The sequence below is a fragment of the Vulpes lagopus genome, chromosome 4, assembly GCF_018345385.1.
Source record: "Vulpes lagopus strain Blue_001 chromosome 4, ASM1834538v1, whole genome shotgun sequence".
Classification (NCBI taxonomy): domain Eukaryota; kingdom Metazoa; phylum Chordata; class Mammalia; order Carnivora; family Canidae; genus Vulpes; species Vulpes lagopus.
Window position 1 is genome coordinate 114,197,737 of NC_054827.1, and position 27,593 is coordinate 114,225,329.

General features: G+C 46.5%; 1 protein-coding gene across 3 annotated transcripts in view; it reads left to right on the plus strand.

The window, feature by feature from the left end:
- The first annotated feature begins 1,602 nt into the window (after positions 1–1,602).
- The window catches only part of ZNF592 (zinc finger protein 592), a 48,026-nt gene continuing 22,035 nt past the window's right edge, over positions 1,603–27,593 (plus strand). The window contains exons 1-2 of one of the 3 annotated variants that reach the window (XM_041751523.1): positions 1,603–1,738; positions 19,234–19,317. The gene's annotated coding sequence lies outside the window, so the exon portion shown is untranslated. Of the gene's footprint in view, positions 1,739–2,119; positions 2,318–14,772; positions 14,882–19,233; positions 19,318–27,593 lie in introns of those variants that run through there. The other 2 variants (XM_041751525.1, XM_041751524.1) reach the window with 2 other exon arrangements.

Here is a 27,593-nt window from a genome sequence, read left to right on the forward strand (position 1 = left end):
TATTACAAGCTATTATATCATCTTGTGATGTCCTTTTCAATTACTAATATTTCCATGTCATTAATCTTTTCCTTCAACATGATTTTTAATGGCTACAGATAAACTATAATGTATTTAACAATCATGGCATTGGGTTACTTTGTTTTTCACATACGGTGCTATACTTTGGGGGGGGGGAGTAGAAATGGGGTGGTATCCAGGGTACAATGAGAAATTTCCTATAATAGCACAAAAGAATATTGGGAATAGACAATTGGGGCCAATAGGATAATTAGGAGAAATATAAGTTCCCCTATGAATCTTTGGAAATACCAGCGGGTATGCTGGGTTTCTCACTTTAAGAGGAATAGGGGTTTGAGCCAATTGCACTTAAGTTTTAAAGGACAGTAACCCCAGAAGGCCAATGGGTGACTTTGGGGGTCATCTAGGCAGCTGATCCATGGAAACACAGAGGACTCAGTATGTATGCCTTCTCACCTCAAAATATTTCTATCTTCATGCATCCTTTAAATCTTGTAGGAAGAGGTCTGCCTCTTTGATTCCTTCCTCTGCCTCCACCAGCCCTATCTCATTTTCCTTTTCTGGGATCTTCCACCATTAATTATCCCATCTCTTATCTCTTACTCTCTCCTCTCAGCTCCTTTATTATGAGAGCTCCACCTCATACTGAGTAGGGGCGGGGGAATAAAGAAATCACCTCTCTCCTTTGCTCGTACTCCCCCCGGAGCTACAGGCCTCTCCGTCTCACTGCCAAACTTCTTGGGAGGATCACCGTTGCCTGCGCTCCTTGATTCCCGAGCTCCTTATCCGAGTGCTCACCGCCTGGCAGGCGCGCAGCGGGCCCTGGCCGAAAGTTCCTGCCACCCCTCTTGCAAATTGGCATCCCCTTCCCGGGTCTTCAGGAGTTTCCCCGCGGCCAGCGGTGGGCGCCCACGGTCAGCCCGCAGGGCCTCCGGGCCGTTGGCGGGCCTCTCTGAGGTCTCCCCGCGCACAGAGCCCCCCCATCTCGGAGAGCTCTCAGCCGTCCTCACCGCCGTCCTCACCGCCGCTCGCCGCGGGTCTCACGTCAGAGCGCCCCCCGCCTCCGAGCCCGCGGGCGAGTCCCCCAGGCCGCAGTGACCGCACAGCGAGGGCGCGCCCGCCCAGCGCGGGCTCCCTGCACCTGGCAGCCTCTGGCTAGGCCCCGCTACGTGCCGGGTCCAAGGGCCGAGGACGCTGTCCCGGTGCGGGGCACCCGGCCCGCCCGTCCGCCGGGGTCCCCCTAGCGGGAGACGGCGGCCCTTGCCCCGGGCTCCCGGCCGGGGGGCGCGGCGGGGGCCCGGCCGGGGCGCGCGGGGTCGGGGGTCCAGCCGTGCGCGGCGCCGCCCCAGCCCCGCCCGCCCCGCCGCCCCGCCGCCGTCGGGCCCGCGCAGCGTAACCAGCCTCGGGGCGGGAGCGGGAGCGGGAGCGGGAGCGGGAGCGGGAGGCCCGAGGCCCGAGGCCCGGCCCAGGCCGGCCAGCCCCTCCGCCGAGCCGCTCTGGGCGGGCGCCCAGGTCCGAGTCGCCTTCCGCCCGCCCCGCCCTCACCCCCCCGCCCGCGGCCCCAGCCGGGTCCCGCCGCCAGGCCGGCTCCCGCCCCCGCTCCGCCCCCGGAGCCGCAGCCCCGCCCGCCACCGCCGTCGCCATGTTGTGGCTCCCGCAGCCAGCGCTGGGGACGCGCGCGGCCGAGCCCGGGGCCTGCAGCCGCCGCCGCCGCCAGGTAAGCGCCCCCCCGCGGGCCGGGCCGGGGCGGGGAGCCCGAGGTCGGGGCCGCCGCTGCCGCCGAGGCCGCCTCCGCCCGCCTCCGCCCGCCTCCGCCCGCCTCAGCCCCGCGGCCCGGGGCCGCGCCGAGCCGGGGCCGAGCCCGCGCCGCGGCCCTGCAGCCGGGCGGACCCTGCGCGCCGCCCGAGGCGAGGCGGCAGCCACTTCCCCCGACCGCCGCCTGGCGGGCCGCGGCCGCCACCCCACCCCACCCCGCCCCCGGCCGCCCGCCCGCCGGGCCGCCCGCCCCGCCGCCCGCCCCCGCCGCCGCCGCCGCCGCCCGCCGCCGCCCGCCGCCGCGTCCTCCCCGCGCGGGACAGGCGGCCGCCCCAGCCCCGCGGCCCCCGCCCGGCGGCGGATAACGGTGCGGCGTCTCCCAGCCGGGGCGCCCTGTCAGCCCTGCCGTGCCCGCCGCGCCGAGCGCTGGCGCCGTCCTGGGCCGACACTTCGGGGGTCGACCCTCCTGGGCGCCCCTCGGGCCCTCCCCCACCTCCGCCCGAGTTCTGGCCCCGGGGGAGGTTTCTTCGGGAGCGGACAGGTATTCCTGCTCCGGAGCTGGGGGTCCTCAGGGGGTGACCGGCCTGTTGATCGGGGTGGAAAGGCTCTCTCTGCAGGGGCCAACCTGCCAACCTGGTTGGGGCGGGGGGGGCTCAATGTGACCCGAGGGAGGACAGGGGAGCGTCTGCTGGGCAGATGGCCTCCTGGCCTTGGATCAGCGGGGGAGAGGGGGAGGGGTCCAGACGACCTTAGGTATGCCTGTTCCTGAGATCCCCGGGATTGTGGGAGCTGCTCAGGGATTTTTAACTTTCTGTTTCTTGGAGTAGGCCAGAGGTGGCATTAAAAGTCCTGGGTTGGAACAAATCCACGGGCCCACCCAGGGAAGCATGCCTGGCACCCAGGACTAGCCTAGAATAGGACTGGCAGCAGGAGAATGGGACTTGGGGGTAAGACAGTGTTTGGCCTCCGACTGACCCACTTGCCTTCAGCTCTGTGTTCGTGTAGGGCCTGTAGGGTGCATCTAGTGGTGTGTACAGTGTGGCTGAGCATACAGGATGTGGACAGACAGATGCCTGGCCTGGTGGGTGCTTGCTGGGATTTCGTGGTTCGGTTTCCTCAAACTAACAGGTACATGACACAGTGAAAGGGAGGAGGGAGTCTGGTGCTAGCACACGTATTTTGACAATTTTTCCAATGGTCATGGCTTTGATTCCGCCCCCCCCCCCCCCCAGTAACTTTTTACTGAGCACTTATTATGTGTTGAGCCCTGGACTAGGTGCTGGGAGGATGGTGGTAAACCAGAAAGACTTGTGTTAGCTTGAGCCTGGAGCCAGCCTAGTGGGAAAGCCCAATAATAAATAATCTTGAAATTTCATTTCACATCAAATATTTGCCAACAAATATGGGCCAGGCATTGTCTTAGGTGCTGTGAAGAAGGCAAGCAAAAATAACTGCCCTTGTGGAGCTCTCAGTCTAGTGGTAGTGTGTGTGTGTGTGTGTGTGTGAGAGTGTGACAGTAAAATGGAGTATATAGTGAAAAAGCCTCTTAAAAGGGACTATGGGGCTAAATGCTAGGGAGAAAAAGAAGATAGGGAAGGAGGATTTGAGATATTGAGTGGGGGTTGAATTTACATTCAAGTGGCCTGGGAAGGTCTTCTAAGAAGGTAGCTTTTCAATAAAACTTTGAAGGAAGCGGTAAGCTAATCATTTCAAACTGCTGAGTTCGAGAAAGGAAAGATGAGCAGAGTGCTGAGAGTGATGGGCCTTGATTTGATTTGGGGGCTTAAGGAAGGCTTCCCTGAGGAAGTGACGTCCAGGCTGAGAGCTGAAGGAGGGTTAAGAGTTAACCATGTGTGGAGCAGCACGGAGCCTGGCAAGTTGGAGGAAGTGAAAGAGGCCTCTGTGGCTGGAGGGGGAGAGGGAGAGGGGAGATGAGTCTGTAGAGAGGTGAGTTAGATCACAGGGGGCCTTGGGGACGGAGTGCCTTCCTCCCCCACCCCTCCCTCTGCTTTGGTTTGTATCCTCAGTGAAATTAGGAACCTTTGAAGGGTTTCTAGTGATTGACATGATGACATTTACATTTTAAAAGGTCTCTGGTCTCTCTGTATGGGGAATGGACTTTGAGATAAGCAGGTAAGGCGAGGCTTTGTGTGTTGAGTGGCCTAACTATTGGATCTGCTCAGAAAAGCCTCGAGCAGTCTGAGGGAGATTCTTTTCCTCCAAGTGTTTTGCGCAGCTTTTAGGAAGGGAAATGAAGATGAATTAGAGTTTATGGAGTGCCTGCTAGATGGGAGAATCAATTTGAGAGACTTTTGCAGACATCATATTTAACTTCATCCCCTCTACAAATTAAAAGAAAAGGCTCCTCCTGCCCTTTTTACAGATACGAGGCCAGAGGAGATAGATGACTTATCCAAAACATTTGTAACATCATCTGGATTCAAACCCAGGTCTCCTTGATCCCAGAGCTCACTGGCTCTGGAACCAGACTTATTGGATTTTGCATCTTGCTTCTGCCACTTGCTAACAGAAGGATTTTGAGTTTAATTTCTTATGTGCCTCAGTATCTCATTGGGAAAGGCCTCAAGCTCTTCCCCGGCCTCAGTGCAGATAAAAGTACCTATCTCATAGGGTTAGTAAATACAGATAAAAGGACCTACCTCAGAGGGTGGTTGTGCATATCAGATTAATCAAACCATGTAAATGTTGTAGCACTTACCTCAAATGTTAGCTGTTGTTATTATTATTATTTAAATTGTTAAAACTTTCATGCTCTTAGCTATATTGATCATGTCAGGTGAAATTAAATATATAGATAATTCTTGGAGTCTGTGAGGCTCTTTTTCCCCCTCCCCTTTTCTTTCTTTCTTTCTTTCTTTCTTTCTTTCTTTCTTTCTTTCTTTCTTTCTTTCTTTCTTTCTTTCTTAAGTGAACATAACACCCTCCCCTTTTCTTTAAATAACTTAATGCCAGTATTCCATGTGATCAATCATTCAACATTGATCTCGGATTTCATTCTTGACACTGTGTTAGAACTTATGGATACAATGTGAGTTTCTTCCTTTCAGAACCTCAGGGTATCCAGGGGGAGGTCAAGTATTTATACAGATGCACTACAAGTACATAACAAGTTCTCTGGTGCGTTTGTAGTTAGAGAGCTGTTGGGAGCAGTAGAAACTAAATGCCTGGGGAAGTAGGGAAGACTTCAGGGTGGAAGTGACTTTTAAACTGGGCTTTGGAGGAAGAATAGGAGTTTTACAGGCAAGTAGGACTGGGCAAAGGACAGTCTAGCTAGAGAGAGCTATGTTGTGAAAACATGGAGCTTTGAGAGGCTTGGTGTGTATGGGCAGGAGGCTGGAAAGATGAGTTGGAGCTGTAAAAGGCAGGTCAAGTTTGAATTTTATTCTACAAGCCGCAGAGTATTAGATGAGTATTAGATACAGGTTTGGCAGATAGTATTAGATACACCAACTACATACCATGGTGGGTGTTGGAGTTAGAGAGTGGAGACAGATGTCATCCTGGGGGTGGCTTTATTTTGGCGGGATCACTGTGTTTCAGGATCTGGTTCTCAGTTTCATAGTCCTGAAATTCAGTTTTGTAGGGCACTCAGAGCTGATTGGATCCAGGCAGACTGACTCACTAACCAAACTTGGAAGAGACTGATGCATAAACTCGGGGTATTAACTGGCCATGAGAAATGAAACTGCAGAATGACAGATGTTCTGTCCTCTGGCCATTCCCCCCACCTCCACCCTCCCCACCTCCACCCTTTCTGGCCAGGGCTGGGACGTATTAACAAACTCTTGCTCCTCAATTTCTGTTTGTTTTTCTCAGGCCCATGAAAACTCATCCTTTTTATTAACATACTCTTTACTTAAGCTCTATACGGTGTGGCCAACTATGATTATTAATTGATAGAATGCATGATTCTGTATGGTGTGGGTTGGCTCATATGCTTGTGAAATCTTAAGGAAGAGGAGGACCAACTGTTTGGAAATAAAATACTGGAAAAGGGGATTCCTCAGAATCGGTATCCAGAATCTAAGTGATTGGAATAGTCTTGTAGCTAAAGGGTGGTTATAGATAGATGCATTGGAGATTGTTCTGGGAACAGAGGTGCGTGAACTCTTGGAGGGGGTGGGGAGCTTTTGATTGCATTTGAAGGAGAGATTGGTTTAGAATTTTCATCTTCCTTACACATTGGAGACAGAAAAGGAAGTTGTCACTCCTGTCCTCTACTCAGTCTGGTCATGGAAAGCTTTCCTACTGGATTGGAATCTTCCGTGGGGCTTGAGATTTATTGTAATACTTCTGCTTTTGCAAAATTGGGAAGAGTTGTGGATCTTCTAGAGTTTTGAGTCTGATTCTCTTTAGTGAAAAATAAAATCCAAATAGACCAACCTAGATTGTGGACAAGTTATTTTTCTTTTAAAACTCTGAGGAGAATTACACAAGAATATTCATATAGAAGATTTAGGGACTGCAGATAAGTATGCAAAGGAAATAAAACTGACTGATAAATTCTGTAACCTAGAGCTACTGTTAACGTTTTAATATTTAGTGTTTGTGTTAGATCTTTGGCTCCAGCTCTATCTTTGTATGTAACTTTGTGTTAACTTTGCCTTTTCCTACAAAAATAGGAACATCCTGAATAGGAGAGAATTCTGACATCTATGAGGTGGAGTGATTGCATGTTCTCAAAGTCTGTATATGTTTCTATTTCTGGGTTTCTGGTCCAGTATTCTCCCCCTTTGTGTTCTAGGAGTGTAGGATTGTGATATCTATCAGCTAATTAATTTTGAGAAATGTTTTAGGAGATCAGAGTACTAGTCCAGCCAACTATTTACTTTTATTTGAAGTGCAAAGTGTGTATGTTGAAATAACTAACATATCTGATCCTTTTTATGACTCAAAGGAAAGTTAATGAACACCTTTCAAGTTTGTTGTCACACACAGTCATTCCTCAAGCCCAACTGCACTTCTGGGCTGTCCTCTGTTCAATGTGTGACTTTGGGTAAGTACTTTTAGATTCTGAAGGTGTTGGATCAAGAGGAAATGGTAGCCCCTATTCTGTCATTACCACACTCCAGGAGATAAAAAGACTGATGATGTCTATACTTGTGATTGATTGTGGAAAGGGTGCCACAATGTTGAGTGAAAAAAAGGAGTGCATCCATTGAACAGATTAACTCCTGGCGTCCAGGCAGTGTGTGTGTGTGTGTGGGGGGGGAGGGGATCTGTATAACTTTTTTTTTTTAATATTTTATTTATTTATTTATTCGAGAGAGAGAGAGACAGAGACAGGCAGAGGGAGAAGCAGGCTTCATGCAGAGAGCCTGACGTGGGACTCGATCCTGGGTCTCCAGGATCACGCCCTGGGCTAAACCGCTGAGCCACCGGGCTGCCCTTTTTTTTTTTTTTTTAAGATTTTATTTATGGGATCTGTATAACTTTGTTGTGTATGTTGATGAGAGCGCCACAATTACTGGATCCCCCTGAAAAAATGCTCTGGATAGTCCAGAGGTGGCATCTGGGGTCTTATGCAAAACTAAGTCTTCAGGCTTATTCAGAGAATCAAGTCCTACTACCCTCTAGATGTAACTCAGAATGCACTCACCTCCTCTCTGCAGAACAGAGTTTACTGTGAGATCTCTTTTCCTCTAAGTGGTGGGATTAGGTGGTTTTTACTTTTGTTTATATGTTTGCCTGTCACTTGAATTTTCTCTAGGTTTATATATCATCTTTACAAAAATAAAATAACCAGTCTATTTTCATTTTGGAGATAAATTTGAATGCCATAAGGCAAAAACTCAAACTGCTCAGGAATATGTCCCTACAGAAGAGGCATGATGCTGGAGCTGACCACCCCTCCTTCATATCTCAGGGGAAGATGTCTTTGTTAGATGTGAGGTGAATTAGGCTTGGCTTCTGACTAGCTGAGGCCCTGAATTCTGAGGTCCTAGGCTGCACCATCTCAGGAGTGATTAGAGTGTGACTTGTCTTCTAGCTTTAAATTCTGTGGGTGTTTTCTTCAGGAGTGCTTTTGAAGAAATCATTCCCTCTGGGTGTGGCCCTGGGCCTTCTCTCGAGGACCACAGGCTCCGTCTCCTGCAGGTCAATGTGGGGGATGCCTTGGTGTTACAAGCTGGGGGTCAGGAGACTGTAAACAGAGGGGTTCCTGGGCATAAGCCTCACATGTGTTCTGAGGATTTCCCTCCTTCTGGGGGTTCAGCTCATTCTGGTTATGAGGTGGGAGTGGGGTGGTTACTTCTTCCTCATTTCCATCCAGTCTTGGGGCTGAGGAACCTCTTATGCACACTGCCCTTGGCAAGCTGGAGCTGAACATGAGCCAGTGGAGTGGGCGCTGGCCCCACTTGCATTCCCATAGTCTGCTTTAGAATCCGGCATTCTACTCCCATCTGCCCATTCAGCTCCTCAAGTTGAAGTTGTTCCTGAGCAAGCCAAAGGGCAGAGTGAGGCCAGAGAGAGAGGTTTCAAAGACAGGTGTCTATTGTAACTGCAAGCCTCTCAGGGCTGTTCCAGGGCCTGAAAACACATCTGAGGCAGAGGTTTGGCATCTTCAGAGAAGGGAGCCCGGGGGTGGGCAGTGAGCAGCTGTTCAGATTCTTTTTTATTTTATTTTATTTTATTTTATTTTATTTTATTTTATTTTATTTTATTCATTCATTCATCCATCCATCCATTCATTCATTCATGAGACACACACACACACACACACACACACACACACAGAGGGAGAGAGAGAGAGAATGAGAGAGAGAGGCAGAGGGAGAAGCAGGCTCCATGCAGGGAGCCTGACGTGGGACTCCATCCCGAGTCTCCAGGATCGCGCCCTGGGCTGAAGGCGGCGCTAAACCCCTGAGCCACCCAGGCTGCCCAGCTGTTCAGATTCTTGTGGGGCTGGGCCCACCCAGCTCAGGCTCTGGTCTGTACCAGCAAGGGCTGCCCTCTGCCTCCCCTTGTTGGATAGACTCTCCAGACCTGAGCCGAACTGACTGAAGTTGTAAAAACTGCTTCACTGTCTGAGATTTCATTAAGGCTATACATCTTCAGGCCCTTAAAACATTAGATGTGTGGGAATCCCTAGGTGGCTCAGTGGTTTGGCATCTGCCTTCGGCCCAGGGCATGATCCTGGAGTCCCGGGATCAAGTCCCGCATCAGGCTCCCGGCATGGAGTCCGCTTCTCCCTCTGCCTGTGTCTCTGCCTCTATCTGTGTCTCTCATGAATAAATAAATAAAATCTTAAAAAAAAAAATTAGATGTGTGATTAATTCTACCATTAGCCTTAATTAGAATGTTTACTTTTATTTAAAATCCTATGGAGCCTTTTTGTAACTGGGCCATCACTGATCAGGAATCTGCTGTTGCTTCTGAACCGCCTACCCTACCCTGGGCCCAGCCCAGAGCTGGGTGCTTTGTGGAGCTTAAAGGAATCATGAGAGATGAACTTTGCCCTCAAGGAGTTCCCCCACTGAAAGCAATTAGAGAGCGATTTGCTTCCAGACCAGACGTGCCTTAAGGGGGCTTTTCTTGCAGAGGGTGGTGGTTACTTATAGATGGGTCATCCCTCTGAGATGGCTGGGCTTACCTCTGGGGAACATTCTCTGGTACCCAGAATGGATTGAATGGCCCTTTGGGAGAAGGGAGGTGCTGGCAATGATGTCATCTCATCTTTCATTTCTTCGCTTGTCTCCCTGTGACACTGCTCTCTAAGCACCTGAACCCTTTAGGAGGAGGTAGCCAGCAACCCACAAAATATGAACCCAGTGCCTGTCGTTCTACCATTCTAGCTCCAGTTCTCTAAGTCTAAGGCTTTCATGTTTCCACTTAGACTCCCCTTTTAAAATATTTACACCCCCCCTCCCCCGGGAGAGGTCAGACTCTTAGCGATTCATCACCAAATAGTAGCTTTAATTACCAGGAATTAATTAAGTCAACTGAGAGAAAGACTGGAACCCAGACAGGCACTTGGGGGCAAGAGTGTCTGAAGGGACACGCTCCTGCATGGCAGGTGAGGAGTGAGGGCAGCAGAAGACACTTTCATGCATATTAGTTGCTGCAGGCAGGTCCTGCCTGCTACCTCTGTGGGGTCACCCTCGTTGTCCTGCTGGCTGGAGCACAGTCCTAGCCCTGGCCTAGTAGGCTTTGAGGCAGAGGTAGAATTAGGGCTGAGTCAAAGGGTTGGGAAGATTATTTTTTTCCTTCATTTAAAAAATATATGCTTACTTTGGAAAATTTTGGCATATTCAAGAAGAAAAATTCCTCATAATTGTATACCTCATGATAGATGGCTAAAACGCACAGGCGGGGGGAATTGATTCTTCTATAGTATAAGTCAGAGGGTGTCACTCCACTCCCCAAGTCCTCCTGAAGCCTTCTGTCAAAGAGTAGAAGTCAGTCCTTTTGGTGACCCTCCATTTTCTGCTTCCTACCCTGTCTCCTCTGACTCCCTCTACTCTGGTTTGAGTTCTTTGAATGCACCAAGTACTTTCCTGCTTCACAACCTTTCCACTTGCTCTTCCCTCTGCCTAAAACCTCTACTCCCCCACGTTCACATGGCTTGCTCTCTCACTTGCTCAGAATTGAAAATACAGTCATTCTAATTTCTGATAATTGAGGAGCTCCTGTTGAGGAAGGCAGTATGACTTGTTATAAATCTACTTGTTTGTGTTTGTGTGTCTCTATCCAGTGGAGTGCCAGCACCGCATGGGCAGGGACCTGGCCCACAATAGGTGCTCAGTAACTATTAATGAATGACTGCACATGCATGTGTGAGCGCAGTGTGTGTATTGTGGAAACGGAGCAGGAAAGGACAGTGGCTAGAAGCTGGAGGGGGAAAGACTGAGTATGGAGGGTGTGGAGAGTGGGGACGATCTCAGCAGGAATGGAGAGTGGAGACATGGTCCAATATGTTCCAGCCTCTACGATCTTATCTCCTACTGGCGCGGTGAAGGGGAAGGCAGTGACTTGGTCTTTAGGGCAGGCATAGAAGTACCTGCAGAAATATAAAATCAGTGGACTTGGTCTGGGTCTATAGTATGGAGGTTCTCAGAAGCCTGGCCCTAGGGTGGGAGCTGTGGAAGGTGATAGGAAACCACTTGAAGTTGTTGGGAAAAGTGAGTAACCTGATGAAAGTGGTGTTTGGGGAGGACTGGTCTCTGGGAGACACATAGGATGGCCATGAGGGAGAGACTGAGGTGGGGAGGAGAGAGAGCGGTGGCAAGGTTAAGGACGTGGAACAGATGACATCAGTGAGACTGGGTCATGGCAGGGTACTCCCCAACTTCTGTGCTGCTGCCTCAACAGAGGCTTCCAGCACTTCCAACTTGGTAGAGCTCAAGTATTGTCCGTGGGTTCCGATGAGTTTTGGAAGCAGGTGGAGTATAAGTAGGAGAAAGGGGAAAAGGAAGGGTCATTCTTAGGTTTATCATGTTGGCGGGTCTGGTGGTAAGCCTGTGCTCATGTCCGGTGCTCACAGACTGTAACCCAGAATCGGAGGCTTTCTCTTCTTTCTGGCCTGCTGAAAACTGTTCCTGCTGAGAATAGCTGTCAGTGCTCCTGGGTTTTCCTCTGAACCTACATATATACCAGGGCAGCATCTGAAATCCATTTGTTCGATCACCTTCTTTCAACTTCATTTTCTGTCTCCATAGTTTTATCTGTTTCTCAAAACAAATTGTCTTTGACTCACAAACCCATTTGGATTGGATTAATTGGCTGGAAATACTTATTTCTAAAGAGTTTCTGTTTCATTAGGCTTCTACCCTGTTTTTAAAGAGGCTTTTACCGAGATGAGATCAGTGGAGCAGTGATTTGGGTATAATCTTTTGGTATAAGCTATATGTTGAGATCGGTGTTTCTGATGTATTCATTCCTAGAATAAGTATTTGAGTGCTTGCTGTATGTCACACACCATTGTAGGCACAGGGAATATAACAGGAAACAAACAAAAATCTTACCTTCATGGGGCCTCACAACGTAGTGTATGGTATGAAATATGAGAGATGGTGTCAAGTATGATGGAGAAAAACAAAGCAGGGGTGGAGGGTAGGGAGGTTTGGTGGGGAGGCAGGTTTTCTGTTTTAAGTATGGAAGTCAGGGAAGTCTCATTGATAAAAAAAGACCCTTAAGGAGAGATCTACAGGAGAGGGGGAGCCATGCAGATATCCGAGGGAAAAGCCATCAGGGTGGAGAGAAAAGCAAGAGACAAAGTCCTTGAAGCAAGAGAAAGCTTGAGGAGTTTTGAGAACAGCAAGGAAGTCAGTGTGGCTGGGGTGGGAGTGAGATGGGGGACATATGGGAGAGGAGGCCTGAGTGGTCCTGCTGGGCTTGTAAGTTCCTAGTGGGACCTGAATGAGATGGGAAGCCCCTGGTTGCTCTGCCTCCTTCCTGAGAGAGATGCCTTGGCTGTTGGCATGGAAGCCAAGGGGCTTCTGCAGCCACTCTTGGGTGAGATTGGGCTTGGGAGTCTGAATCATCTGGGAGCCTCTCCTGGGCCAGTCTCTTGGGCCATCCAGGCCTCCAGTGTTACCTGGAGCACAGGTGCCACTTCTGGGACTCATTCAGTGTCAATGCCATTGTTCTGTAACCGCCAGGTAACTGTCACAGCTTCGGATGCCAGGGCTCACCCCACTGCCATGTAGTTAGTTTCCAGGGAAGCCCAGAAGTCTGCTGTGTTAACAAGCTTTTTGGGTGAATTGTGAGACCAGTGGTCCCTGGACCACACTTTGGTCTATAGACCATGATTCTTAGCCCCAGAAATATCCATCACCTGTGGGGGTTTTAAAAAATGCTTGGCTGTACTCGCAAAAGATTCTGATTTAATTGGTCCAAGTGGGGGTTCAGCATTAGTGTTGGTCCCGGACTGTTCCTAATGTGCATCCAGGGCTAGAATCACTCATCTAAGGATTAAATAAGCTTCATACCTGTTAGTTCATGGGGACGTTTGAATGGGTAACTCTAAGAGACTTAATTCTGCCCCTCTGGGAAGGCAAAGGCAGGGCAGATCACCTTGCCAGGATTAACAGGAATCTTTCCCAGTAATGTTTTATCTCATTTGACTACCTCACTTCTCTGGGCCTCCATTTCCTTGCTTATTTGTAGAGTCAGTGGCTTAAATTTAATGGTTTCCTAGAGTCTCTTTGGTTCTGACAGTTCTTAATCTTTCTGGTGTTGGAAGAACCTCTAATCAGAACCTCTAATCTAGTGTTCTGGGACACTATTTTCTGATGTTGGTCTTAAAACACCCTAAAGTGCCTCATAATTATGGCAGGGGATTGTAGCGAATGTCTCAGTAGCAAATTGAAGGGAGGTGTGTGCCATCTTCAGTAGCACCTTAGGAGGGTGAGGGTGTCGGAAAGCTGAAATGTGCAATCTGACCTTCCTGGTTCAGAGTTCCTAGTGGAACTCCTGGCTTGGTCCTTGGAGGCAGGTGGGAGCCTGGGTGTTCGTCTTGGTTTTGTCACTCACTGGTGAGTTCCTTGTGAAGTGGGAATTGTGTTTTATAAACTGTAAAGCTTCTATAAATCCAAACATGATAGGGTGGCCAGAGAGAAGCAGCTAGCCTGGGTCAGTGAAACCCGATGCTCAGGTTTGCCAGCCCCTCTCAAAAGCCAAGCTGTGTTACTAGGGACAAGAGATAGTTTGAGTAACCTGACAGCATCCAGTGGCTGCAGGAACTAGGGTTAACCTGCAGTGAATAACCAGGCACATTCATTGGAGCACCTCAGAACTCACACACTTAGCACAGTGGGTATAAAGCACCCCTCTGCCTGGCAACCACCTCTCTGATTTTGTCCTCACTGGGACAGCACAGTGTCTGCTTCGTAGTTTATGTTTTGAAATGTGATGATCCAATGATAAGAAAAAGTTTAGGGGAAAAAAAGTTTTTCTGGTTCTCTTCTGGAGAATTGGGATAATGAGTTTTCCTCCCACCCATTTAAAATTTTTCCATTAATGTTGTCTATATCTGTACTTAGAATTCAAACTAAAAAAAAATAAAAAATAAAAAGAATCCAAACTAAATGCTGGTCTCTCAAAGTTAAGACAAAAGTGAAGTCAAATGAGGGAATGCGGAATTGGAGTAAGCATGAGCAGAATTTGAAATGCAACTTTTCATTCTATCATTTGTGGGCATGCAGACCTGATGGGCTGCAAACCAGTTTCTCTACACTGGCCAATTAAACCCGATTCCCAGGCTGCTGTGGCCAAGCGTGAGTAGTTTTCCAAAGTTCTGAGGTGATTCTGGTGCTTAACTGCAGTGAAGATCACCTAGCTTTAAAAAATGGGTTCAGCTTTTCTGTAACTTCTCGCATTCTTATCCCTTGCACAGTGCTTGTCCATTTCCTGCCTCTCCCCTCCTGTGACTTTCCCCAGCTTATCTGATGCGGGCCCCTACCCACTCCCAAGCCCTCTGCATCCTCCGTGTTGGCAGGCCTCCTGAGCTGCATGGAGGGTACCCTTGTCTCTGCCCCCTGTGCATGCTTCCAACAAGCCTACATTTAGGGATTCAGCAGCCTGCTGGGGCCCCCCGGAAAACTATGAGGTCAAGCTTGCTGGCCATTGAGGTTGGTGACATAATACTTAACATGTGCCTTTGCTATGTTGAAGTCAGTGTCGTAAGAAGTTTACAAATATTCATTCATTGAATCTCTACCACAGCCCTCTTTTTCATATTGGGAAACAGAGAGCTGAGGAAACCTCCATAAGGTCAACTGGCTAGGGAGTTGTAGAGCTGGGAGTTGAACCCATGTAGGGCCTGTGCTCTGAGCCACCAAACTGTGACGGGCAGCCACCAAACTTGTTTTGGGGCCTGCACAAGTCTTACCTTTGAATCTGGGGCTTTGAATTTATGTTTGGAGATTTTTCTCAAGGTCTGATGTCTACTTTTATTATTGTGATTATTACCTTAACTGACTTACACATTTACCTTCAGGCCTATTAAAAAACATTTTATTTTTCTTCTTTCCTTAGGTGGTGTTTGGAAACTAGACCATGTGCCTAGGTAGATGTTATTCCTTTCTCCATAGCTCTACACCCCCAGCAACGCTCACCACACCCTTGTTTTGAGAACCTCTCTGAGGTATGATGTCTAGGCTGACCTGAGCTGGCCTTGAGAAGACACAAGTGATGTCTTTATGTTCCTTGGTGGCTTTTTTTTTTTTAATTGTGGCAAAATATACATAACAAAATTGACCGTTTTAACCATTTTTAAGTGTACTGTTCGTACATGCACAATTGTAAAACCATCACCACCATCCAGAATCTTTTCATCACTCCAAACTGAAACTCTGTGCCCATTAAACACCAACTCCCTGTCCTCTCTCCCCCATGACCCTTGTAAGCACGGTTTTACTTTCTGTCTCCATGAATGTAACTGCTCAGGTGCCTAGATTGCTAGGTGGAATCCTGTAGGACTTGTCCTTTTACACCTGGCATATTTCACTTAGCATAATGTCCTCAAGGTTTATCCATGCTCTAGCGTGTATCAGAACTTGATGCCTTTTTAAGGCTGAATGATATTCCATTGTTTATTTATATCACATTTTGTTTATCATTTGTTGGTGGAAACTGGGTTGCTTTCATTTTTTGGGTATTGTGAATACTGCTGCAATGAACATGTGTGTAAAAATTCCTCTTTGAGACCCTTCTTTCAGTTCTTTTGGGTGTATACTCAGAAGCAGAATTGCTAGATTATATGATGATTGTATGTTTAGTTTTCATTAGGAACTGCCATATGGTTTTCCATAGTGGCTGCACCATGTGTATTCCTACCAGCAGCACACAAGGAGAAATCCACATCTTCACCAACACTTGTTATTTCCTGAGTGTTGTTGTTTATAATAGCTATCCTAATGGGTGTGACCTTTGCTCATCTAGTTGGACTCACAAGAGTGCGCCAACCAAGCGCCCAGTCCTGAGAGTGCTGAAATATACACATGTAGAGAAAATAGTGGGATAAACCTCCATGTACTCCTCACCCACATCCAAGAGTTATTAATTCTTGGCTAATCTTTTTTCATTTATAAATATCCTCCCTGATCTCTTCCTCCTGCTCTGTATCATTTTGAGGCAAATCCCAGACATCTCATCATTTTTATTATTTATTGATTTTTAAAGATTTTATTTATGTATTTGAGAGTGTGTGTGTGTGTGTGTGTGCGCGTGCGCGCATGCGCGCACAAGTTGGGGGAGAGGCCAAGGGAGAGGGAGAGAATCGTAAGCAGACTCCGTGCTGCCTGTGGAGCCTGACATGGGACTCAGTCTCATGACCCTGAGATTGTGACCTGAGCTGAAAATCAAGAGTCAGATACTTAATCGACTAAGCTACCCAGGTGTCCCAATATCATTTTACATGTAAATATTTCACTTTGTGTCTTAAAAAGCTAAGGAATTTATATATTCCATTTTGTCTGATAGTAGAAGGGCATATAGGGGTGTTTCTTATTCTCTTTCATTCCCTGGGAGCATCCAGTGGGCACACATGTGGACACCTGATGTTGGATCTGTTGCTATACCGTGTTGTTGGTGAAAAGCTGCCTTGACTGGTGCCTTGCTTTCCTGAAGAAGGCTGACTGCCCTTAGGTCTGAGTAGCAGTGGTGAAAGAGCCCATCCAGTCTCTGTTGAGAGGGAGGAGACAGAAGAGGGAGGAAGAAAGGATGAGGAAGAACGTGTGTGAGAGAGTGATGTAAGATACCCCAAAAGCATGTTCCTTGCCCCCTCCTCCCCGCCCCCAGAAAACCTTTTGCTTTTGGAATCTTTGGGACTATAGTTTCCCTGTGGTAGATGGGACTGGTGACACATGGAGAGCCACCAAACACATGGGTACCCGAAATGGGGAAAAAGTAAAATGAGTACTTTTTGTTTTCTGGAGCACTTTTGTTTGGGGAATGGAGACTTGGTTCCCAGCAGGTCTGAGGCCACTGGCTTTTTGCTTAAATCTGGGCATCCCTACTGCCAGGAGATGATGCTTTTATAGAATTCCTTGATGATGCTGTGTGAACAAAGAGGAGTCCTGTCCCTCTCCCTTCTTAGTCTCTGGGTTCTGTCTCCTTCTAACAAAATGCAGTGCCTGGTTAGTACTGAGATCTGTTTGCAAGTAAGGAAAGGGAGAGGCGGTAGAGGTTACAGAGTATCAGTTTTGTGTTGGTTCTCAGCTTTGTTTAAACTTTGTTGCCTGTATCTACTTTCTCTGAGTGTCATCTCAGTTGGCTGACCAGGGCTGCCTAATCCCAACTCCCTCCGCTTTTATCTCCTCTTCTTTTTATCTTTAAAAATAACAGCTTTGTTGAGATAAAATTGATATTATCATGGAACTCACCCATTTAAAGCACACAATTCAATGGTTTTTAGTATATTCCCAGAGTCATATTCCCTTTTAAGACTGAAGACTACTCTGTGCCCTGTTCTTCCCTTTGGTTCTCTGAGGTGACCCTCCTTCTCTGCTGGTGTCACACTAATCCCATCCTCAAGATGGATGACCTTATTGTGGGGATGTTGGCCAGTAGGCACTTGGCACCATCCAGTACTGAACTTAATCCCCAGAAGCCCAGGACTCACAGATGACTGCTGTGACCCCTCTTGCTTCGAGCAGACCCCTCTTGCTGGCCAGGCCCCATCACCACTCAAGTTCTCTCGTTTATGGCAAGTTTTAAAAAGTGAAACACAAAATATGTTGCAAACTTGCCAACTATTTGACTAGTAATAAACCTGCTTAGGAATCTGACTGTCCTTGAACAATCTTAGTTCTGGACAGATGAGCCTGTCAAATCATTCCCCTTCCTAACAGTGGATTACCTTTCAGTAAACACCCTTTGTATAGAGACAGTGGAGACACAAGTGATTATATGACATACCAGGTGGTGGGAAGGGCTTTGAAGAAGCAGCAGGTACAGGACTGAGATTGAGGGTGAGGATGAGGATGGGCACGTTACGTACCCTGGTCATGGAAGACTCCTGGAAAAGGGATGTTTGTATCAAGACCTGGTGGCAGCGAGGAGTGAGCCCCTGCAGGTCTGAGGGGAAGGACGTTCCAGGCAGACGGAACAGTGGACTCAAAGGCTCAGAGCAGGGGTGTGTTTGAAGAACAGGGCAGAGGCCTGAGTGTACCTGGAGTGGACCGAGTGGCAGAGAGAGGATTGGGAGGCGGAGGGTACTTAGAGCCTCCCAGCCATGAAGGCTGCCCTGCATGAGACGGGACCATGTCCAAGGAGAGGAGTGTGATCGATGGGTGTCGTAAGACCAGCACTCTGGCTGCTGTGTTGAGAATGAGTGGCAGAGGCAAGGGCAGCAGGCATCTGCAGGGACCCAAAAGAGACATGATGATGGTGGAGGTGGTGGGAAATGGTTGCATTTGGAAATATTTTGAAGGAGCACTTGACAGGATTTGCTCTTTGATGGGAATTGGAGTATGAAGGCAAGAGAGCCCTGAAGGGTGTCGAGACTGGCCTAAACAACTGGAAGGACAGAGTGGTCACCTGCTGTACGGGGACATTGAGAGTTAGATTCTGGACCTAAGCTGTCTGAGATGCCTGTCCAAGTGGAATCCCAAACCTAGAATTGAGGAGAATACCAGTTCAATAATTTAGGGGGTGCCTATAGTGGGGCTAATGAAATAGCAGAAGAGAATACTTTACTGAAATAACTCCAGCAAAAAAAGTGAAAATTATGCCCTCAGAGGAGTGAGGGAAACACCAGGGAGGCCACTGGGGTGACCCAGTCAGAAGGTCCATTCCTCTTTTCTGTTGGAAGTCAGGGCCCTTGGTGAGCCTTCCATGGCACCTCAAGTGTGTGGCTGCTGCGTGTTTCCAGTGGGGTAGGGTGTGTGAGTGTGTGGGTGCTTGAGAATAGTGGCTGGGCCTTCCCTTTATGTTCTCTGCCAGATGTAAGTCTTGTCATTTGGTAAATGTTTGACAGGAGACTTTCTTCTTTAATTCTTTCTTTTCTCCTTCCTTCCTTCCTTCCTTCCTTCCTTCCTTCCTTCCTTCCTACCTACCTTCTTTCCTACCTTCTTTTCTCTTTTCTTTCTTTTCTTTTCTCTTTTCTTTTCTTTTCTTTCTTTCTTTCTTTCTTTCTTTCTTTCTTTCTTTCTTTCTTTCTTTCTTCTCTCTTCTTTCTTCTTTCTTCTTTCTTTTTTTACTTTTAAGTAATCCCTACACCCAATGTGGGACTCAGATTCCTAATCCTGAGATCAGGAGTGGTACACTTCACCAACTGAGTCAGCCAGGTGCCCCTGACCTGCTTTCTGAGCCTAAGGTGTCCATGAGTTTCCAAATGAAGAGATTGGACTCGGCCAGTGCACTGGAATCAACTGGGAGAGTTAAAAAAAAAAAAAAAAAAGTGGGGATCTATCCCAGACTTGTTGAGTCACAATTTCCTAGCAGGAGCCTGGGGTTCTGTACTTTCAAGTCACTCCCCATGGTATTCTTTTGCAGTCGGTCCCGGAGCAGTCTGCAGACGTCGATTTGGAAGCCGCTGGACCAGATCATTTCTGAGTTCCCCTTCAGCTCTAACATCCTGTGAGTCTCATTAGAATGTTTGCAGCATAATTCTCTTCCTGGGCAGTGGGTTTTTTGGTGGGGGTAGGAGTGCGGGGAGGGGGAGAGGAGGAACTGCCTCTGGGCAAAGGGCACCTCTGGCAGGAAGAACGGGCAAGGCTCTCAGCCCTGGTTGGGGGGGCGGGGGGGAGCATGAGCAGTGAGCACCAGCTTGCCTTGGGGATCCCAGTGTGTTAGCTCTCAGAAACAGAGGTAAAGGACATGATCTGAACTTTGGAGAGGCTTATGGGCTGATGAGAAAACTCAGGATCCCTTCACTCTGTAGGAAGTCCACCATAGTGGAAGGGAGGGGGAGCAGAAGGAGGGCAGGGGACCTGTGTTGTGTCACAGCACTCAGGAGGCATGAGGAGAAGGGGCTCTGGAGCAGGACCTTGGGGCCGAGGAGTTCTCGGGCAAATCTGTGTTGCGGGTTGGGGGCCATTGGGGTGGGGTAGTCAGGAGGAACTGCCCAGGCCCTGACACAGAGGAAGTCTGTGAGAACCACTAGTGAATGAAAGGCACCCTTGGGAAGTGGCTAGAGAGGTGGGCAGAGACCAGATGAGGAAGGGCTCTCCACACTGGGTGGAGACTTGAGGTGTCTCCTGAAGAGGCATTTTTTTAAAAAAGAGATTTTATTTATTTATTCAAGAGAGACACAGAGTGAGAGAGGCAGAGACACAGGCAGAGGGAGAAGGAGCCTCCACGCAGGGAGCCCGACGTGGGACTCAATCCTGGATCTCCAGTATCACGCCCTGGGCTGAAGGTGGCGGTAAACCGCTGGGCCACCTGGGCTGCCCCAGGATGGGCATCTTAAGCAGGACATCTCTGTGATTAGATAGATGTTTTACAGCACCCATGATAGGAGAGTGTGTGTTGGAAGGGGCTAAAACGAGATGGAGGAGAAGATGAGTGAGAAGCTTTGCTGTTTTACGTGGGTCCGTCGTCCACTGGGGCACCTGCTTTCTTGTCCTGTTGAGCGTCTCTTTGGGCTTCCCTTGCTGATGATTAGAGTACCAGGTGCCTCGTGAAATGAAGCACCGCTCCTGACCAGCTCAGAACACCTGTGTCTCGGGGCCCCTGGGACCCACAAGCAGGCCTCAGGTGTGCTCAGGAGGGCAGTGCTTGGCCTAAGGGAGAGAATCTGCTTGTCACTTCAGGTGTGAAGTTTTATGTAGAAATCCATAGTTTTAGGTTAACTAGCCCAGCCGTTGTAGCCTCGCCTGTTCAAGGAACAGAGATCCTTCACTGACGCCTGCTCAAGATCTCCTCATAGGTTAATTGATGACAGCATATGGGCGAAAGCCATTCTTGCACTTCACTGTTTCTTACTCTTTTTGCTCTACTGTTTCCTGGCCTGGGGCTTCATTCTACGTCTGGGAACATGGGACTTTATCCATGTCCTTTGATTTCATTGAGCTACCTTCTCTACCACTCACGGGCTCAATGTCTTTCTCTCATTGTTCAGCCAGAGTCCAGACTGAAGCTCCTACAAGTCACAGGAGCAGCAGCTTGCTCTCACTTGTGCTCCTTTGCTCTGTCTTTCCCCTTGTGTAGCTTCCATTTCTGGGACAGAAGTTCCCCCACCTGGCCACCAGCTCAGGCATTTTCTTCTGCTCTCACTTTTTAAGCAAGCACTCGTCTCATGCCTGCTTGCTCTATCATACAGCTTGAATTATTCTTTGCTCTATTTTCCTCTGGAATGCTCCTTCTAAAATAGAAAGCTGAGGGTAACTTCCACTTACCCCTTTGTAAACTCTTAACAGTTATAACAATAATTGAACACAGATTTTATCAACCTGTAAGCTGTATTCAGTCATGTGGGGAGCAGGGCAAAGAGTTTACCCACAGGGTGTAAAATATATACACATCCATCCTTCGAGTCCTTCTCCAACAAGCAATAGTAAATTCAAGGAAACTGAATTTTATGGTTGACCAGTCCGATGTTCCTTGAATCTTGCTGCCTTTAACTTTCGTAGTTTAAATCCGTAATGTGTTGTTTGCTTCCTTATCTTATTAAACAATATACTGAGTAGAGATCAGATTTTTCTTAATGTTTTAAAGGTGCCTCTGTCCCCTTGATGTCCTGTCTGAACTTACATTAATCTACCGTTATTGAACTTGATACTGTTAAGAGAAACAGATGACCAAGTTTAATGTTATTCGAAGTTCAGAGGCTTCAATGCTGAGGGAAAGGAGGCTCATAGGTTTAGTGATAGTTCCTTGTTCCTAGCTCCTCAGAGCCCCCTCCCTCTTTTAAATTTCTGGATTTAAATAAGTGTGGATGTTACTACATTTATGTATTTTACCTGTGACAACTTCAGTGTATTTTCTGACTAATGAGTAATCTCTTATTTGTCTGCATCTTTTATTTCAAACTTCAGAATGCTTCCCTTTCCTCTCTAGTATTTTGAGGTTCAGTGAACAAAAGTATATGTCAGTTATTCTCCCCCTCTCCCCCAAACCTTTGTCTCTCCAGAATAAAAGAGTTCTAATTTTTAAGCTCTTATTAGAAAGCTCTTCCATCTACTTTATAACTTTAGTCTTATTTCTTAGGGCCTCTTCCTTCTCTGGTATGTCTTTCTTAAGCTACAGGGAACCAAAACCGGACAGCATATTGGCTGTGGACACTGGGTGGTTTTGATTAAGGGCAGTATCACAAATTGTATTTCATTTCCAGTATTCTTTCTGATAATGCCAAGTGTTTTCTGAGTCTTTTGGGATGAAACATGCAATATTGGCTGATGGCCAAGCCTCTTTATTGAACAGTGTAGCTGAGAACCCATTACTGTAAAAGTGTCATTAGGATTGCTTTTCCCTCAATGTTCCTTCACATTGGCCTCCACTGGTGTTCCTTTGCCATAATTTCATCCATTCATATAGCCTCCTGAGAACTTGTTGTCTTTTAATTTTGTATTTTGATTTCTGCAACAGTTTTAAGGCCATTTGCAGTCTTGAAGATTTCACTTTATTGCCTGATGGTGTATTTATTGAGTACTTAATGGAGAATGCAGTGATGAATGAGACAGATAAGCCTCTTCCCTCATGAAACTTACAGCCTAATATTCTGCTAGATCATTGGTTCTCAAAGCATTTTGAATATGAGACCTCCTTTTTAAATTAATGTTTTCACAGGCTCTCATTCAGTAGTGGTATGTATGTAATATGTATGTATGTATGTATTTATTTATTTATTTATTTATTTATTTAGAGTAGGCTCCATGCCTAGCATGGAGCCCCATATGGGGACTGAACTCTACGACCTTGAGATCAAGACCTGAGCTGAGATCAAGAGTAGGATGCTTAACTGACTGAGCCACCCAGGTGCCCCAGTAATGATGGTTTTTGTTCTTGTTTTGTTTTTTGAGAGGGTGAGGGAGGGGCAGAGAGAATCCCAAGTGGGATTCTCACCCAATGTGAAGCCTGATGCAGAGCTGGATTCCACAACCCTGAGATCATGACGTGAACTGAAATCAAGAGATAGACGCTCAGCCTACTGAGCCACCCAGTTGCCCCAGTAGTGGTATGGTTTGTTTTGTTTTGTTTTAAAGATTTTTTTTTTTATTTATTTGAGAGAGCGAGCCCGTGAGTGGGGGAGGAGCAAAGGGAGAGAGACAAGGAGACTCCTTGCCCAGTGCAGAGCCCAACGTGGGGCTCCATCCCATGACCTCGAGATTATGACCTGAATCAAAATCAAGAGTGGGACTCTCGGGCAGCCCTGGTGGCACAGCGGTTTAGCGCTGCCTGCAGCTCAGGGCGTGATCCTGGAGACCCTGGATCGAGTCTTGCGTCAGGCTCTCTACATGGAGCCTGCTTCTCCCTCTGCCTGTGTCTCTGCCTCTCATTCTCTCTCTGTGTCTCTATGAATAAATAAATACAAAATCTTTTATTTTTTATTTTTAAAAATATTTATTTATTCATGAGAGAGAGAGAGAGAGAGAGAGAGAGAGAGAGGCAGAGACACAGGCAGAGGGAGAAGCAGGCTCCATGCCGGGAGCCCAACGTGGGACTCGATCCGGGGACTCCAGGATCACGCCCTGGGCCAAAGGCAGGCGCTAAACCATTGAGCCACCCAGGGATCCCCCCAATACAAAATTAAAAAAAAAAAAAAGTGGGACTCTCAACTGAGTGAGTTAGTAGTGGTGTTTTTAATGGCTGGTCGCTGAGACCACATATGTGTATATGAAGTTGGGTATTCTTATGGGTTGGGAACTACGATTTATGGAAGTATTAAGCTCGAGTCCAGACCTGGTCCATGGGTTCAGAACTCCACTCCTCGTGGTTCTTCATAAATGACAATCACACTCACACATACATACAACATACATTCACCCAGGTTTCAGTTTTTTAAAATTATTTTTTGGTGGAATTTAAACATTTAGAGTCTGTGGAGATTCTTACTAGTTCTGCCATAATCATATTGTTTCTACCCCCTCAAAGAATTCTAATAGGCTAATCAGGCCTGTTAAAGTCTTTTTTTGTGTGTGTGTGTGTGTGTGTGATAAAGTCTTTTTAGAATTAAGGTGTTCCTTCTCCTTCATCTGTTGATATGTTTACTTAAGTGTTTGATAAAATTTCTTGGGCAAGTAGTAGATCCTGTAATAAAAAATAGGGATATCTATATATTTTTAAGTTTTTATATCTTCCCTGAAGAGAAACTTACCTAGAAAGAGTACGGTGTCACTCTCAACAGTCATGGAATTGCTCCTTATCCCCATGAGGGTGGCTCATGTTGTACCATGGTTAGCCTAGGCCACAGAGAACTGGTGAGCCTGCCTTGCCTATTGACTAGGCCACTCTAGATCACTTGGTGAGCTCACCAGGCCTGATCTGATCTGTTCAGATGCTTCGGAGTGCACCCTGCTGTGTGCTCTGCAGGGTGAGCCAGGTTTCTAGGCTGGTATTTGTGGACATGGGGTAGAGGCCATACCCAGGCTCTGGTCCCAAATGCTGTCCCTGCCTAAATCAGCAGCTGTGTGAGGTTTGTGCTTCCCAGCCTACAACAGGTTGCAGACACAATAAAAAGCTGAAGCTTTTTATTTTGACTACACTTTTTATTTCAGTTAACTTTAGTTCACTGATTTTCTAGCTGACAGTCGTCTGCTGAGTCATGCCAGATGTGCTTCAAGAATTTTATATTAGTGATTTTTGGAGTCCTGTGTAAAAAGCTTCCTAATTTCTTCTTCTTTTTGTGTATTAAAATATAACTTAATAAAATTATGTAAGCAGTATAACTTAAATAGTTTGAATAAATAAATTGAAAATGCAGATAAAAGAAAGAAAATAATCTCATCTGTTGAGATACTTTTAAGATTTTAGAATGTTCTTCTAGCCCTTTTCATAAACACTGTATATAATAAAAATTTTTGTTTTAAATAGAGATTTTACTATATATATATATACATTACAGTATCCTTCCCTTCCCACTTTGTATCAGGAGCATTTCTCATAGCTGTAAATATTGTATTATAATGATGCCTATTATTTAGTTGTGTTAATATAATTTATTTTTTTAAAATTTTTATTTATTTATGATAGTCACAGAGAGAGAGAGAGGCAGAGGCACAGGCAGAGGGAGAAGCAGGCTCCATGTGCCGGGAGCCCGATGTGGGATTTGATCCCGGGTCTCCAGGATCGCGCCCTGGGCCAAAGGCAGGCGCCAAACCGCTGCGCCACCCAGGGATCCCCTATACCATAATTTATTGAACCAATTTTCTCTTGGGACTTTGGTTGTGTCTCATTTTTTGTTATGAAGGAAGTTTGCTATAAATAAGTATGCAGTGATTATCTTTGTCACATGCATCTATATTAGGATAAATTTCTGGAAGTTGAATTATTGGGCCTCATGTATGCATTGCTAAATTGATGTTAAAATAGGTTTTATCAGGGGTGCCTGGGTGACTCAGTCGGTTAAGTGTCCACTCTTGATCTCCACTCAGGTCTTGATCTCAGGGTTGTGAGTTTTAGGTGTGTAGCCTACCTAAAACAAAAACAAAAAACAGAAGGAAATGAAATGCTTACTTGACCACATCTTCACCAACACCAGGAGTTACTTTTTGAAAATCTTGGTCAATTTGGTAAGCCCAAAATGGCTTCTCATTGTTTAAATTGTATTTCTCTAATTCCTTGAGAGGTAGCAACTGTGTTTTTATGTATTTGCTGTCCACTTTTGTTTCTTTTCTAAATTGTGTGCTCAGTACCTTTGCTTATTTTCCTAGTGGGCTGCTTATCTTGGACTTACTGCTTCATAAAGGCTTTTTCTATAGTAAAGACATTAATGATGGTAACTGTCTCCTTGCAGATATTCCTGTCAGTTTATTGTTTGCCTGCTAACTTTGTGCTGGCAGGTTTTTGACGACTAGAACTTATTGTTGGTAGTCTTTTTCTTTATAGTTTCTTTCTTTGCTTTTATAACAGGGTACATTTTGATTAATTTCTCTTTTCTACCTATAAGCAGTGTGATACTTTAGAGCAAGTTTTGAAGGCATACAAGCAGATACACCAAAAGTCCCTTGTTCATGTCTATTGTTTGCTGCTGTTTTTGGTCTTCCTTACTATGAGTAAACAGAAAACAGGACTTGATCTTTGGCTTTTAAAAGCGTCAGCTTTGGTATTTAAGATCCAAAGGTTATAAAGATTTTCCTGCTGCCAATATTAAGCTGTTACACTGTATCCCTGCTCTGAATTTCCTTGCAAAAACATACCTTACCTTATCTCTGACCATTCTCAGACAATCCCTGAGATTTCCCTGTGTGGAGAGCATTACTTTCTTCTGATGTAATAACTCTCTATTCTAAGCTCCTGTGACTTCACGTTGGACAGTAGTAGGTTCCCCACTAATCCTTGCACATACCACCAACTACTGCCTCTCTTCCCTCACATGTTTTTTCAGCTCCTTAAAAAGACCAATCTACTCTGCCTATTTCCCTCAATCTTTTTTTTTTCCCTAGATGGTAAAAAAAAAAAGGGGGGGGGGGGGGAGAAACAAACTTACCCAGCATATATCACAGAGGCATTTCCTTAAAGTTAGGATCCACCTATCTAGTGGTTTACTTGGTTTTGGGATATTAGTGCTCTCACCAATAGCCAGAATATTCCCCTTGATTATGAGCTCCTATTCCAGGGGATGGTTATTTGTGTCCAGGAACTTTACATCTCATTTCAAAGAGATATCCTGCCAATTGTATTTAGTTTAGATAATTGGTATTTCACTTTATTATTATCTACCATAATTAGATATATTCCCATTAGGAGATATTTTTCATTTTCTATGAGAACTCTTCAGCAGGCAGATGTGTTTTTTGGGGAGTTGGGACGGAGCAAGAAACCAACCCTGCAAACTTGTTGATCCCACGGGTGGTGATAGATATATATCTGCTATGCCACCTGCTTCCCTGTGGGTTTTTTTTTTTTTAAGAGATTTATTTGTTTGAGAGAGAACATGAGTGGGGAGAGGGAGAAGGAATCCTCAAGCAGACTCCCCTCTGAGTGTGGAGCCCAGTGAATGCAGGGCTGGATCCCAGGAGACTGAGATCATGACCTCAGCTGAAATTAAGAGTTAAACTAAGTTCAACTGACTCAGCCACCCAGGCGACTTTTTCCTAAGTGGGTTTTTTCCCCCTTTATTTACCCCTTTTAAAATTATAAAAGCAATCTATCACCACAAAAAGAGTTTTGAAAAAATAACCACCAGTAATCCCACCACCCTGCATCATTATTTTTCTCTTTCTTTTAATTTTGGCTCAAATACATATTTAGCTTTACATTCTTATAGTCTGACATTTTTCATATTTTTTTTAACTTAGCACTATAAGTGATTTTTTTTCTTTTTTTTTTTTAGATTTTTGTTTATTTATTCATGAGGGACACAGAGAGGCAGAGACACAGGCAGAGGGAGAAACAGGCTCCATGCAGGGAGACCGATGTGGGACTTGATCCCGGGACTCCAGAATCACGCCCTGGGCCAGAGGCAGGCACCAAACCTCTGAGCCACCCAGGGATCCCCTATAAGTGATTTTTTTTTAAAAAAAAGATTTTTCTTAAGTAATCTCTACCCCCAGCATAGGGCTGGAACTCCCAACCTTGAATCAAGAGTCACATCCCCCCAGTGACAAGAGTCAGCCAGGAGCCCTAGCACTATAAGTAATTTTCCATGTTGCTGTGTAAATGTCATAATTAGGATTTTTAATGGCTACATAATAGTCTATCAATTATTGTTGTTTTTTAAAAGATTTATTTATTTATTTACTTGTTTATTCATG